This window comes from Nerophis ophidion, linkage group LG08 (genome assembly GCF_033978795.1).
Source record: "Nerophis ophidion isolate RoL-2023_Sa linkage group LG08, RoL_Noph_v1.0, whole genome shotgun sequence".
NCBI classification, from domain to species: domain Eukaryota; kingdom Metazoa; phylum Chordata; class Actinopteri; order Syngnathiformes; family Syngnathidae; genus Nerophis; species Nerophis ophidion.
In genome coordinates this window covers 506989-516988 of record NC_084618.1, presented here as the reverse complement: position 1 = coordinate 516988, position 10000 = coordinate 506989, and the positions used below count along the sequence as shown (strand labels likewise).

Here is a 10000-nt window from a genome sequence, read left to right as displayed (position 1 = left end):
CTGTAGTTTTGACCACACCTGCACCTGTAGTTCTGACCACACCTGCACCTGTAGTTCTGACCACACCTGCACCTGTAGTTCTGACCACACCTGCACCTGTAGTTCTGACCACACCTGCACCTGTAGTTTTGACCACACCTGCACCTGTAGTTCTGACCACACCTGCACCTGTAGTTCTGACCACACCTGCACCTGTAGCTCTGATCACATCTGCACCTGTAGCTCCGATCACACCTGCACCTGTAGTTCCGACCACACCTGCACATGTAGTTCCGACCACACCTGCACCTGTAGTTCTGACCACACCTGCACCTGTAGTTCTGACCACACCTGCACCTGTAGTTCTGACCACACCTGCACCTGTAGTTTTGACCACACCTGCACCTGTAGTTCTGACCACACCTGCACCTGTAGCTCTGACCACACCTGCACCTGTAGTTCTGACCACACCTGCACCTGTAGTTCCGAGCACACCTGCAGCAGTAGTTCCGACCACACCTGCGCCTGTAGTTCCGACCACACCTGCGCCTGTAGTTCCGACCACACCTGCGCCTGTAGTTCCGACCACACCTGCACCTGTAGTTCTGACCACACCTGCACCTGTAGTTCTGACCACACCTGCACCTGTAGTTCTGACCACACCTGCAGCAGTAGTTCTGACCACACCTGCACCTGTAGTTCTGACCACACCTGCGCCTGTAGTTCTGACCACACCTGCGCCTGTAGTTCTGACCACACCTGCACCTGTAGTTCTGACCACACCTGCACCTGTAGTTCTGACCACACCTGCGCCTGTAGTTCTGACCACACCTGCACCTGTAGTTTTGACCACACCTGCACCTGTAGTTCTGACCACACCTGCACCTGTAGCTCTGACCACACCTGCACCTGTAGTTCTGACCACACCTGCACCTGTAGTTCCGAGCACACCTGCAGCAGTAGTTCCGACCACACCTGCGCCTGTAGTTCCGACCACACCTGCGCCTGTAGTTCCGACCACACCTGCGCCTGTAGTTCCGACCACACCTGCGCCTGTAGTTCTGACCACACCTGCGCCTGTAGTTCTGACCACACCTGCACCTGTAGTTCTGACCACACCTGCAGCAGTAGTTCTGACCACACCTGCACCTGTAGTTCTGACCACACCTGCGCCTGTAGTTCTGACCACACCTGCGCCTGTAGTTCTGACCACACCTGCACCTGTAGTTCTGACCACACCTGCGCCTGTAGTTCTGACCACACCTGCGCCTGTAGTTCTGACCACACCTGCACCTGTAGTTCCGAGCAGACAGTATGTGAGGTATGTAAGAAGGCGGGCTTGTTTTACGTCTGTGAGAAGGCGAGACAAGAAAGAGTGAGAAGAGCTTGTAGTGAAACGCCCGCAGCTAAAAGCAACTGCGTGAGAACATATACTCCAATATCACCGTGTAGTCATTTTCTATATCGCACACAGGCAAACCCGCGATGTATCGTTTATATCGATATATCGCCCAGCCCTATGTTTATTTCAAATAATAAAATAAATACAATGTTAATGATTTCACTTGAATAATACAAGCGAGTAAGAAAATACAATGAAGTTAGAATGATATAGAATAAAATGGGAAAAAATTATGTCAATGTTTTCGTCAAATAATAAACAAATAAAATGTTAGTTTATTTCAATAATAAAATATAGTAACAAAATAAAATAAAATGTGAATAATATAAAATACAATGCCATTATTTACCTCAAATATTAAAATAAACAAAATGTTAATGTTTACTTCAAAAATAAAAACATACAATTAAAATGTAGAATAAAAATAATATTATTTACTTCAAATAATAGAATAGATAAGATGTTAATGTTGACAAAATAGAGTAGCAAAATCAAATTAAAATATGATAAAATAGAAGAAAACTAATGTTACCTCAAATGATAATATAAAAAAAAATGTTAATGTTTACGTCTATAATAAAATGTAAAGACATTACTTGGCAGTACAGTACAGGGTATCTATCCTCTAACTAAGAAGTAGCTTTTTCCAGGAAGCTGAATGGGTTATGTTGTGCTCTACAAAGTGTTTTCACTGTAAGTATTATTACACACCAGCTGTTTGCTTGTAACTTTCATCTTACTTTTAGTTTCTATTCGCAAATTTAGAGGTGTTGAAATGGCCATGTAAAATCGCTAATGCTAATAGTAGCCTGTCTATAGCAGATCCAATGTTCTGCCAGCGCATTTTGGGAAGAGTGGAGCCTTAATGAACATTTTGGGAAGAGTGGAGCCTTAATGAACATTTTGGGAAGAGTGGAGCCTTAATGAACATTTTGGGAAGAGTGGAGCCTTAATGAACATTTTGGGAAGAGTGGAGCCTTAATGAACATTTTGGGAAGAGTGGAGCCTTAATAAACATTTTGGGAAGAGTGGAGCCTTAATGAACATTTTGGGAAGAGTGGGGCCTTAATGAACATTTTGGGAAGAGTGGAGCCTTAATGAACATTTTGGGAAGAGTGGAGCCTTAATGAACATTTTGGGAAGAGTGGAGCCTTAATGAACATTTTGGGAAGAGTGGAGCCTTAATGAACATTTTGGGAAGAGTGGAGCCTTAATGAACATTTTGGGAAGAGTGGAGCCTTAATGAACATTTTGGGAAGAGTGGAGCCTTAATGAACATTTTGGGAAGAGTGGGGCCTTAATGAACATTTTGGGAAGAGTGGAGCCTTAATGAACATTTTGGGAAGAGTGGAGCCTTAATGAACATTTTGGGAAGAGTGGAGCCTTAATGAACATTTTGGGAAGAGTGGAGCCTTAATGAACATTTTGGGAAGAGTGGAGCCTTAATGAACATTTTGGGAAGAGTGGAGCCTTAATGAACATTTTGGGAAGAGTGGAGCCTTAATGAACATTTTGGGAAGAGTGGAGCCTTAATGAACATTTTGGGAAGAGTGGAGCCTTAATGAACATTTTGGGAAGAGTGGAGCCTTAATGAACATTTTGGGAAGAGAGGAGCCTTAATGAACATTTTGGGAAGAGTGGAGCCTTAATGAACATTTTGGGAAGAGTGGAGCCTTAATGAACATTTTGGGAAGAGTGGAGCCTTAATGAACATTTTGGGAAGAGTGGAGCCTTAATGAACATTTTGGGAAGAGAGGAGCCTTAATGAACATTTTGGGAAGAGTGGAGCCTTAATGAACATTTTGGGAAGAGTGGAGCCTTAATGAACATTTTGGGAAGAGAGGAGCCTTAATGAACATTTTGGGAAGAGTGGAGCCTTAATGAACATTTTGGGAAGAGTGGAGCCTTAATGAACATTTTGGGAAGAGTGGAGCCTTAATGAACATTTTGGGAAGAGTGGAGCCTTAATGAACATTTTGGGAAGAGTGGAGCCTTAATGAACATTTTGGGAAGAGTGGAGCCTTAATGAACATTTTGGGAAGAGTGGAGCCTTAATGAACATTTTGGGAAGAGTGGAGCCTTAATGAACATTTTGGGAAGAGAGGAGCCTTAATGAACATTTTGGGAAGAGTGGAGCCTTAATGAACATTTTGGGAAGAGTGGAGCCTTAATGAACATTTTGGGAAGAGAGGAGCCTTAATGAACATTTTGGGAAGAGTGGAGCCTTAATGAACATTTTGGGAAGAGTGGAGCCTTAATGAACATTTTGGGAAGAGTGGAGCCTTAATGAACATTTTGGGAAGAGTGGAGCCTTAATGAACATTTTGGGAAGAGTGGAGCCTTAATGAACATTTTGGGAAGAGAGGAGCCTTAATGAACATTTTGGGAAGAGTGGAGCCTTAATGAACATTTTGGGAAGAGAGGAGCCTTAATGAACATTTTGGGAAGAGTGGAGCCTTAATGAACATTTTGGGAAGAGTGGAGCCTTAATGAACATTCAAGTGTTCTGTGTAAAGCACACTTGCTTTCTTGGTGTTTAAAACGGCAACATTACTGAGAGGGAATTTGGCGGACTGATTTACGTGAGCCGGTGTTTAGTCTGGAAAGCGCTTGAATTGACGTCAATCCATGCTGGAATTTGCTCCGTTTCTATTGCAGTACCGGACTCGGTTCACATCTCTAGCGCTGACATAAGAAAGGTTTTAAAAAATGTGCTTAAAATAGGCACTTTGTACTTCTAACACTCATTGCTACATTTTGTACACAATTAATAAGCCTCGGTTGAAAATATTAGTTGTCATTGTGCAATGATGAATCGCATGAAGAAATGTTGGATTTTTCAATCTTTTTGAGCTAGCGTCCCAACTTTTCCACTCAATATTAACACTGAATTATTCATCTTACTCTTGATTTCAGTAATTCTATCTAACATACTTACAGTTTAACAGGATCAACCTTGTCAAATGATTTGAAAACTTGTGTTAATCCCAAATATTCATCAAATATAATAAGAAATAAATATACATACAATCATGCAGTGCTAATATAGATACATTCTAAGTCAATTAATATTGAATCACCTTTCTTGAATGAACCGAGTAAGTCAAATTCTAAATAAATACATTAAAGTGCAAATGGATGTACAGCTGCACCACTTTAGTCATGAGAAGTCAGAAGTTACTCAACACTTGAGTATTTTCTTACTCAAGTCATTCTTTTGATGACTACTTTTCACTTTTGCTTGAGACATGTTGTTCTAAAGCAGCGTTTCTCAAAGTGGGGAATAGAGACATGATGTTCTAAAGCAGCGTTTCTCAAAGTGGGGAATAGAGACATGTTGTTCTAAAGCAGCTTTTCTCAAAGTGGGGAATAGAGACATGATGTTCTAAAGCAGCGTTTCTCAAAGTGGGGAATAGAGACATGATGTTCTAAAGCAGCGTTTCTCAAAGTGGGGAATAGAGACATGATGTTCTAAAGCAGCTTTTCTCAAAGTGGGGAATAGAGACATGATGTTCTAAAGCAGCGTTTCTCAAAGTGGGGAATAGAGACATGATGTTCTAAAGCAGCGTTTCTCAAAGTGGGGAATAGAGACATGATGTTCTAAAGCAGCGTTTCTCAAAGTGGGGAATAGAGACATGATGTTCTAAAGCAGCGTTTCTCAAAGTGGGGAATAGAGACATGATGTTCTAAAGCAGCGTTTCTCAAAGTGGGGAATAGAGACATGATGTTCTAAAGCAGCGTTTCTCAAAGTGGGGAATAGAGACATGATGTTCTAAAGCAGCGTTTCTCAAAGTGGGGAATAGAGACATGTTGTTCTAAAGCAGCTTTTCTCAAAGTGGGGAATAGAGACATGATGTTCTAAAGCAGCGTTTCTCAAAGTGGGGAATAGAGACATGATGTTCTAAAGCAGCGTTTCTCAAAGTGGGGAATAGAGACATGATGTTCTAAAGCAGCTTTTCTCAAAGTGGGGAATAGAGACATGATGTTCTAAAGCAGCGTTTCTCAAAGTGGGGAATAGAGACATGATGTTCTAAAGCAGCTTTTCTCAAAGTGGGGAATAGAGACATGATGTTCTAAAGCAGCGTTTCTCAAAGTGGGGAATAGAGACATGATGTTCTAAAGCAGCGTTTCTCAAAGTGGGGAATAGAGACATGATGTTCTAAAGCAGCGTTTCTCAAAGTGGGGAATAGAGACATGATGTTCTAAAGCAGCGTTTCTCAAAGTGGGGAATAGAGACATGTTGTTCTAAAGCAGCTTTTCTCAAAGTGGGGAATAGAGACATGATGTTCTAAAGCAGCGTTTCTCAAAGTGGGGAATAGAGACATGATGTTCTAAAGCAGCGTTTCTCAAAGTGGGGAATAGAGACATGATGTTCTAAAGCAGCTTTTCTCAAAGTGGGGAATAGAGACATGATGTTCTAAAGCAGCGTTTCTCAAAGTGGGTAATAGAGACATGATGTTCTAAAGCAGCGTTTCTCAAAGTGGGGAATAGAGACATGATGTTCTAAAGCAGCTTTTCTCAAAGTGGGGAATAGAGACATGATGTTCTAAAGCAGCGTTTCTCAAAGTGGGGAATAGAGACATGATGTTCTAAAGCAGCGTTTCTCAAAGTGGGGAATAGAGACATGACAGGTGGAAATTTCACTTAAAAATTTTTTTTTTACATTTTTTTTATTATATTCCTAGATTTTTTTTTTAACAACCCCATTTTCTATACAAACTGTAAATCACTTTGGGATTCTGTCTGTGAAATCCGCTATATAAATTAATGTAAATTACTTATTTTTCCTGTAGGCTTTACATTTCTAGGTAGGAGCGAAAGTTTGACAGATGCAAGAGTAACTCATGGGGGCGGGGCTAAGCGGAACAAACTTTCGCGCGGATGGGTAGCAGGCTAATGTGCGGAGCACAATGACACAAAATGGATAAACTGGCTTCATATAGAGTTGCATACAGAATTCCTCGATGCAAAAAAGCAGACACAATAGCTGAGCAGCTCATTCTCCCCGCTGCAATAAACATGGTGTCAGTCATGCGTGACGAGACAAGCGCAGCAAAATTAAAAGCTGTCCCACTGTCAAACGACACAGTTGCGAGACGTATATGCGACATTGCAAGTGATCTTGAGGAACAACTCGTAGACAAATGAAAAGAAAGTCGTTTTGCTTTACAAGTGGACGAAGCTGCTGACAGCAATAAAGACTGCCTGTTCATCACATACGTCCGCTTTGTGAATGGCGAGTCACTGTGCGAGGATTTGCTGTTTTGCAAATACATATAAAATAGAGCCACCGCTGATGAGCTGTTGAAGATAATGGACAGTTTCCTCAAAGAACACGACCTTAAATGGGAAAACTGTGTGGTCTTTTGCTCTGATGGCGCACAAACCGTGGCAGGGTCGAGAAACGGGCTGCAGGCCAAATGCACATTGGACACACCGTCATTCACCGGGAAGTACTCGCGTCAAGGCAGCTCAACCCCAACTCAATGAGGTTTTAACAGATGTTGTCAGCGCGGTAAAGTTGATCAAACACGAAAAAGTGGCACTTTTAATTGATTTATTATTGAACTTGATGCAAGTTATTTGTTATTGAACTTGATGCAAGTTATTTGATTTATTATTGAACTTGATGCAAGTTATAACACTTTTGTTTGATTTATTATTGAACTTGATGCAAGTTATTTGATTTATTATTGAACTTGATGCAAGTTATAACACTTTTGTTTGATTTATTATTGAACTTGATGCAAGTTATAACACTTTTGCTTGATTTATTATTGAACTTGATGCAAGTTATTTGATTGATTATTGAACTTGATGCAAGTTATAACACTTTTGTTTGATTTATTATTGAACTTGATCCAAGTTATAATACTTTTATTTGATTTATTATTGAACTTGATGCAAGTTATAACACTTTTGTTTGATTTATTATTGAACTTGATGCAAGTTATTTGATTTATTATTGAACTTGATGCAAGTTATAACACTTTTGTTTGATTTATCATTGAACTTGATGCAAGTTATAACACTTTTGTTTTATTTATCATTGAACTTGATGCAAGTTATTTGATTTATTATTGAACTTGATGTCATTTTATGTTATTGAGTTTGAATATATACAACTTGATGTTACTTGATGTTCAATAATTATGAAAATGTTAAGCTTGGCATTCGCGTTCTGTTGGGGCGATGGAGGCGGGTGGGGCTGGAAAACTTCCCCTTGTCCAAAGTAGGGGATGACAAAAAAGTTTGAGAACCATTGTTCTAAAGTAACGTTACTCTTACTTGAGTGCACCTTTTCGGCACTCTACCCACCTCTGGGTATATTTGTCAAGATATTTACACACAGTGAGACATCTTCATCTTGTTATTTGATTGAATCACGGAACATGAAACTCTTGAATGAGTGTCGGGGACAGAGGACAGTCCAGTGACTCCATCCATGCAGTAGCCAAAACTAGACCGGGAAAAGGCCAGGAAAGAAGGAGAAGAATAAGTTTGGATAGCGGAGCAGAAGAGACGGACTGGAGGCCACCGCCACTGCAAGAAGGAGAGAAAGGGCGGGCGGTCGAGCAGACTGGAGAAGAACCCCCACAGGACCTCAGATATCAAAACCTTTAGGGAGAATTATTGACAATGACAACATATTAAGATTGTTTCTAAAATAAATGAAATAAATAGAAAATTGGGCTGGTACTTGTAAATATATACTATTTCTTCTTTTAATACTAAATACTGCTGTTGATGTAGCGCTGCTTTGTAAAACAAATACTGGCGCCCATAATCCTGCAATCTCAAGTATGGATGGCAAATATCCTGACTTTACAGATAATGACTAGTAACAATGTGTTGATAAGCGTGGTTTAGCACACCTGGAGGCATGTGGACCACATCAGCAACAACACACTCTTATCTGCATCTTTGCACCCTGCTGTGCGACCGTGAATGTCAAGTGTTGCCATCTTGCACGTCACACCAACCCTTTTCTTTTATGACAGCTGACATTGCCGTCGTCTAGGCAACGGATAACCTTTGTTATTTTACAAGCACAGATGAAGCTCTACCTCCTTGTAATTGTCTTGACGTGTTGGCGTACAGCTGCGGGGTCCAAAAGTACTGGTGTTGGCGTACAGCTGCGGGGTCCAAAAGTACTGGTGTTGGCGTACAGCTGCGGGGTCCAAAAGTACTGGTGTTGGCGTACAGCTGCGGGGTCCAAAAGTACTGGTGTTGGCGTACAGCTGCGGGGTCCAAAAGTACTGGTGTTGGCGTACAGCTGCGGGGTCCAAAAGTACTGGTGTTGGCGTACAGCTGCGGGGTCCAAAAGTACTGGTGTTGGCGTACAGCTGCGGGGTCCAAAAGTACTGGTGTTGGCGTACAGCTGCGGGGTCCAAAAGTACTGGTGTTGGCGTACAGCTGCGGGGTCCAAAAGTACTGGTGTTGGCGTACAGCTGCGGGGTCCAAAAGTACTGGTGTTGGCGTACAGCTGAAGGGTCCAAACATGTTTACACCTTTCTTGCTGAGACTATCAAACAAACATAAGTCTGGAGCTCAAGTCAGAGCACAAAAATTACAACTAAAATGGTGAAGCTGTATTTTCATGTTCTTTTTCTTTTAAGTGACAATTTAGTTAAACATATTTATTGTTAGTTCATTTATTTTACATAGTTGAAGTTCATTTATTTTACATAATTGTATATACATTCATTTTTTTGTCAGTTCCTTTTTATTTTTTTGTCTAATCAGCCTGACCTAAGCCTAGGATTTATGTTTTAATAACATCATAATCTATGTGACATGCTTGCATATCATTAGAAAAACTGTACGTAGGTTAGATACATCTATTAAATGACATTAAAATCCAGTGTTAATACTTGAGTGGCCCCGGGGCCCTGTGTAGTGGAAGAGTTAGGCCCCAAGGTCAAAAGGTTAGGAACCCCTGCTTTAACATATTGATTGACTTACATTGTATTCCTTTTTTGGATCTTCAATGTAACAATACACTTATTTTATCTTAAATGAAAAAGAATAAACCACAGATCTTGCTCCACTTCAAAAAAGACCACAGTATTTTCTGGACCATAAAGCATTTAAGAGGACATAAGCTGCACCCTCTAAATTTTCAAAGAAATAAATATTTTTCCATATATCCGCCACACCAAAGTCCATGAGGCGCATGTACATAGACGGTGTAACATCTTGGGGTCGCAGCTAGCACCTCATGCACAGACGTAACACCACGTTGTTTGCTACAAGCTGTTCTCCATTGGCTTTGCTGTTGACTTGCTACGGATTAGCATTAGGGAGTTTACTTAGCCATTGCAAGAAAAAGTGTTAATGAAAAACTACAACTAAGATGCACGTTGCACTCAAACAGCTGCTGTGTAATAAGTACAATAAAGTATTAACACTTTTTAGGTCGCAACAGAAGACTAAACTGAAACTATACACAACTGCCATTTAGTGTCTTGAACTTAAGAAATCTGATAGTGAAAGAAGATCCAACAACTGGACATCAGTTATCCTCCAAAATGAGATTTGATTATCCAAATAATTCCTTTTTATTAACAGGCACAAAAGTACTGACAATTGGTACAGTTGAGTCCAGCGATGGCATCC

General features: G+C 40.8%; 1 protein-coding gene across 1 annotated transcript in view; it reads left to right on the top strand.

Annotated features, from left to right (window-relative positions):
* Positions 1-10000, top strand: part of LOC133557158 (long-chain fatty acid transport protein 4-like) — a 102557-nt gene that overhangs the window by 10576 nt on the left and 81981 nt on the right. The gene's annotated exons all lie outside the window — the stretch shown is intronic.